This window comes from Heptranchias perlo, chromosome 23 (genome assembly GCF_035084215.1).
Source record: "Heptranchias perlo isolate sHepPer1 chromosome 23, sHepPer1.hap1, whole genome shotgun sequence".
In the NCBI taxonomy this organism is placed as follows: Eukaryota; Metazoa; Chordata; class Chondrichthyes; order Hexanchiformes; family Hexanchidae; genus Heptranchias; species Heptranchias perlo.
This window is the reverse complement of record NC_090347.1, coordinates 2,479,017-2,485,337: the sequence shown is the minus strand read 5'-3', so window position 1 is coordinate 2,485,337 and position 6,321 is coordinate 2,479,017.

The window sequence follows — 6,321 nt, the reverse complement described above, 5'->3', positions numbered from 1 at the left end:
ACCAGGAGAGATCCTGATACCCCGGCACCATCTAGTGACATGAGAAAAAAACTGCAGCTGCGTCTCAAATCTAATTTCATACATAGAAATCTCAACACGCAAAATGGGCCATTTGGCCCAACCAGTCCGTGTCAGCATTTACCCCCCAACACGAGAAAATAATTCGAATCACATTTACCCGCCCTGTTCTCGCATCCCTTCATCCCCTTTTCTCAGCAAACGGGTTGTAAGAGGAGGGGAGGGACCAATTAGAGACCAAAAAGATCTACGCTTGGAGGCAGAGGGCATGGCAGAGATACTAAATGAGTACTTTGCATCTGTCTATACCATGGAAGGAGATGTTGCCAGAGTCACAGTAAAAGAGAAGGTAGTTGAGATACTGGATGGACTAAAAATTGATAAAGAGGAGGTACTAGAAAGGCTAGCTGTACTTAAATAAGTCACCCAGTCCAGATAGGATGCATCCGAGGTTGCTGAGGGAAGGGTGGAAATTGCAGAGGTGCTGGCCATAATCTTCCAATCCTCATTAGATATGGGGATGGTGCCAGAGGACTGGAGAATTGCAAATGTTACTCCCTTGTTCAAAGAAGGGTGTAAGGATAAACCAGGCAACTATAGGCCAGTTTAACCTCGTTGGTGGGGAAGCTTTTAGAAACGATAATTCGGGACAGAATTAACAGTCACTTGGACAAGTATGTATTAATAAAGGAAAGCCAGCGTGAATTTGTTAAAGGCAAATCGTCTTTAACCATTGGTTGAGTTTTTTGATGAGGTAACAGAGAGAGTTGATGAGGGGAACGTGGTTGATGAGGTGTATATGGACTTTTAAAAGGTGTTTGATAAAGTGCCACATAATAGGCTTGTCAGCAAAATTGAAGCCCATGGAATAAAAGGAGCAGTGGCAGCATGGATACAAAATTGGCTAAGTGACAGGAAACAGAGTAGTGGTGAACGCTTGTTTCTCAGACTGGAGGAAGGTGTACAGTGGTGTTCCTCAGGGGTCAGTACTGGGACCACTGGTTTTTTTGATATATATTAATGACTTGGACTTGGGTGTACAGGGCACAATTTCAAAAATTGCAGATGACACAACATGGAAGGGTAGTGAACAGTGAGGAGGATAGTGATAGACTTCAAGAGGATATAGACAGGATGGTGGAATGGGCGGACACGTGGCAGATGAAATTTAACGCTGAGAAGTGCAAAGTGATAAATTTTGGCAGGAAGAATGAGGAGAGGCAATATAAACTAAATGGTACAATTCTAAAGGGGGTGCAGGAACACAGAGACCTGGGGGTATATGTGCAAAAATCTTTGAAGGTAGCAGGACAGGTTGAGAAAGCAGTTAAAAAAATCATACAGGATCCTGGGCTTCATAAATAGAGGAAGTTATGTTGAGCCTTTATAAAACACTGGTTCGGCCACAACTGGAGTACTGTGTCCAATTCTGGGCATCGCACTTTAGGAAGGATGTCAAGGCCTTGGAGAGGGTGCAGAAAAGATTTATTAGAATGGTTCCAGGGTTGAGAGACTGGAGAAGCTGGGGTTGTTCTTCTTAGCGCAGCGAAGGTTGAGTGGAGATTTGATAGAAGTGTTCAAAATCATAAAGTAAATAAAGAGAAACTGTTCCCATTGGTGGAAGGGTCAAGAACCAGAGGACACAGATTTAAGGTGATTGGCAAAAGAACCAAAGGCGACATGAGGTAAACCTTTTTTACGCAGCGAGTGGTTATGATCTGGAATGCACTGCCTGAAAGGGTTGTGGAAGCAGATTCAATCATGGCTTTCAAAAAGGAATTGGATAAATACTTGAAGGGAAAAAATTTGCAGGGGTAGAGCGGGGGAATGGGACTAACTGGATTGCTCTTACAAAGAGCCAGCACGGGCTTGATGGGCCAAATGGCCTCCTTCTGTGCTGTAACCATTCTACAATTCTAGTTTCTGCCTCAACCACTACCCCTGGAAATATCATCATCGCTGATTCCCCCATCAACATGTTCCAGGATTTTGACCCAGCGACAATGAAGGAATGGCCGATACATGTCCAAGTCGGATGGTGTGTGACTTGGAGGAGAACTTGAAGGTGAACTTGGAGGTGGTGTTGTTCCCATACACCTGCTAGGTGGTAGACGTCACGGATTTGGGAGGTGCTGCCGAAGAAGCCTTGGTGAGTTGTTGCAGTGCATCCTGTGGATTAAACACACTGCAGCCACGGTGCACCGGTGATGGAAGGAGTGGGTGTTTAAGGTGGTGGATGGGCTGCCGATTGAGCAGGCTGCTTTTTCCTGGATGGTGTCGAGCTTCTTGTTTGAGTTGCCCCCATCCAGGCAAGTGGAGATCATTCCGTCACTCCTGACTTGTGCCTTGCAGATAGTGGAAAAGCTTTGGGGAGTCAGGAGGTGAGTCACTCATCACAGAATATCCAGCCTCTGACCTGCTATTGTAGCCACGACTTTTATGTGGCTGGTCCAGTTGGAGGTTATGGTCAATAGCCACCCCTGGGGCATTGATGGTGGGGGATTTGGTGATGCCGTTGAATGTCATGTGGAGGTGGTTAGACTCTCTTGTTGGAGATGGTCATTGCCTGGCACTTTCCACTTATCAGCCCAAGGCTGGCCGGTGATGGGAGGTGTCTGAGATGATGGGTCTGATCCTGTGAGTGTGACTATGTCAGGTTGTTGCTTGACTAGTCTATGGGACCCCTCTTCCCAACTTTGGCCCCAGTCCCCAAATGTTAGTGAGGAGGACTTTGCAGGGTCGACTGGGCTGGGTTTGCGTTCTTCATGTCCTGATTTAATGCCTGGGTTGCAGCTGTGTGGTCTGTCCAGTTTTATTTATTTTTTTTGCAGCATTTTGATACAACTGAGGGGCTTGCTAGGCCACTTCAGAGGGCAGTCAATAGTTAACCACGTTGGTGTGGGACTGGAGTTACATATAGGCCCAGACTAGATAAGGACGGCAGGTTTCCTTCCCTAAAGGGACATTAGTTTGTTGCTTTTTATGACAATCCAACAGCTTCATGGTCACTTTTACTGATACCAGCTTTTTATTTCCAGATTTATTTCATTTTGTTTTAAACTGAATTTAAATTCTCAAACTGCCCACGGTGGGATTTGCGCTCACACTCTCTGGATTATTGGTCCAGTAACACAACTACTACACTCCCATATCCTACTATAAGAATGTATTCACTTTAAAATGGAGACTGCATTAAATCTACACACCCTGGTCTAATTATCCCCCGCTGCGGTTGCCAACTCTCCAGGATCGTCCTGGAGTCTCCGGAGTCCAGGACACTGCTGTGAGCAAAAATACCTGGGAGAAAAATCATAAAAGAATTATGTTTTTTTGCATTTTCTTTGAACACTTTGGTTTATCAGTTATTGAAATATTAGAGACGGGAGAAAAAAGGCTGTTTGACCGGGGGGGGGTGCGGGTGGTTAGAGGTCATGTGATGAAACCTCCAGGAACATGTCCAGCCAGACTTGATGACCTTATCCCCCGCCCTCTAACCCCACGTCACCTGAAGACTACACATCTTCACTCCCCTCCCTTTCAACACTACAGGAGGGATCGACAGAATATAATGGGGTAGAATTTCACCAGGCAGCGAGGACCAAGGCCTCAGTAACATTTAATGTGCAAATGTCAGGCTGTTTACATCACCTGCAGCAGCTTAATGGGGCATCCCGAGGGGGAGGTGATCACGATGACTGCGGAGTCGGTGGGGCGGGTCCAGGCGGAGGAGACCCAGGGTTGCCAACTCTGCTGGGCATATTCCTGGAGGTTTCATCACATTGCCTCTTGCCCTGCACCCCCCACACTCCGCCCATTGGTCCATCCTCCAGGCCCCCCCACCTACACACGGCCAATCAGAAATTGAAGACTGCGTTGTTGGATGAATCTTGACTCTCAAACAAACAGCCATTTGCCCCCTCTCTCCCCCCCCCTCCCACATCTCCAATATTTTTATAACTAACAAATAAAAAAAGTGTTCAAAAAAAGAGGAAACACAATTTTGTTTAATGCCCTTAGGATTTTACCCTCTGGGTTTTTTTTGCTCACAGCAGTAGCTGGTGATTAATCTTCAATTCCTGGAGACTCCAGGGCCAATCCTGGAGGGTTGGCAACCCCAGTGGGACCACTCGCTCCTGGCTCCATGGGATGGTTTATTTCGAAACCTTACCTTTAGTTGGCTGCTCCTGTTTAACAATCCTGAGCCCGACTCCTGCGCCTGCTCATTGTAATCGGATTTCTGTGAGGGGGTCAAAACTGGGCTTCAGCCCCTCATTTACATACTTAAAGGACCTTATGCCTGCTTCAGGGTGGCCACCAGGGACGACCGAATAACAGAGCAACCCATTTTCGTGGCTCCCCGAAATCATGCCTGTAAAGCTGGTGCAACAAGGTCCAATTTCTAACCTGTAAAATTTAATTGAATCGATTTATTAAGCCTGACAGTTGCTTGCCCTGAACACGTTCTTGCTTCCTTTTCAAAAGGCACCACAGTAATCATGTCTACTTCAGCAGAAAATTATAAATTGATTTAACAACTCATAAATAAAGCAGCAGGAGTGGAGGAGTTTGAACATTGGTTCAAAGGCGTTTCATCGCTCCACCATTGGCAGCCGTGCCTTCAGCTGTCTAGGCCCTGAGCTCTGGAGTTCCCTCCCTAAACCTCTCCGTCTCTCCATCCCTCTCTCTCCTCCTTTAAGACCCTCCTTAAAACCTACCTCTTTGACCAAGCTTTTGGTCACCTGTCCTAATATCTCCTTATAGGAACAGGAGGCCATTCAGCCCCTCGAGCCTGTTCTGCCATTCAATCAGATCACGGCTGATCTGTATCCTAACTCCATCCACCCGCCTTGGCTCCATATCCCTTAATACCCTAGGCCAGCAAAATTCTATCGATCTCAGATTTAAAATTATGAATTGAGCTAGCATCTACTGCTTTTTGTGGGAGAGAGTTCCACACTTCTACCATTTTTTGCATGAAGAAGTGTTTCTAACTTCTCTCCTGAATGGCCTGGCTCTGATTTTAAGGTTCTGTCCCCTTATCCTAGACTCCCCCACCAGCAGAAAAAGTTTCTCTCTATCTACCCCATCAATTCCTTTCAAAATCCTAAAAACCTCAATCAAACCACCCCTTAACCTTCTATATTCCAGGGAATACAAGCCTAGTTTATGTAATCTCGCCTCATAATTTAATTCTTGGAGCCCTGCTAACATTCTGATGAATCTGTGCTGCACTCCTTCCAAGGCCAATACATCCTTTCTGAGATGCAGTGCCCAGAACTGTACACTTATGCTCCAGGTCTAACCAGGGCTTTGAATAGCTGTAGCAAAACTTCGCCCCATCATATTCTATCCCTCTAGTTATAAAGGCTAACATTCAATTAGCCTTTTTGATTACATTTTAGTGATCAGTGTACATGGAACCCTAAATCTCTTTGGAATTCTCTACCCCAGAGGGCTGTGGATGCTCAGTCATTGAGTATATTCAAGACTGAGATTGATAGATTTTTGGACACAAAGGGAATCAAAAGATATGGGGATCGGGCAGGAAAGTGGAGTCGAGGTAGATAATCAGCCATGATCTGATTGAATGGCGGAGCAGGCTCGAGGGGCCGTATGGCCTATTCCTATTTTTTTTATGTTCTTATGACCTCCACTGTTCCGAGCTTTTCACCATTTAAAATACTCGGATCGAACCTTTTTTGGTCCAAAATGGATGACCTCAGACGAACCTGCGTTGAAATCTATCTGCGAGTGTTTTGCCCATGTGTGGCTCGGTATCAAACGTCGTCCGATTTACGCTCCTGTGAAGCGCCTTGGGACGTTTTACTATGTTAAAGACGCTATATAAATGCAAGTTGTTGAATGGGATGAGAGCGGGGGAAGAGGATTGAAAAGAGAGCCCAGAATGAGCTCACTACACTGTATAATTACCTGATACTCAGCTTTAATGCCGTTTCAGGCAGTGAGATTAGGGTAGGCCTGTTTTTGAACAGTCCCCACCCTCTGTTAAAGCCCCTTGTGTCGGCTCTTGAAAGAGAAATGTTAATCGAGACTCAACATGAAATATAATTCCACAATTGAGGAAAATGTACAGGCACAGCCTTGGCTATTAAGCACTCAGAAAGCTCATGGTGTGTGTGTGTACGTTGGTAGATAGCAGGAGAGCAAGTTATTAATGCGGGACTACAATGCTTGTACTGAATCGGTCGATTGCTTGCAATCCATCAAGGATTCATTGATGACGCAGCTCTGAGGCAGGCTAATGAAGGAAAGGTCTAGAGAATAAATGGTGAACAAAACCAC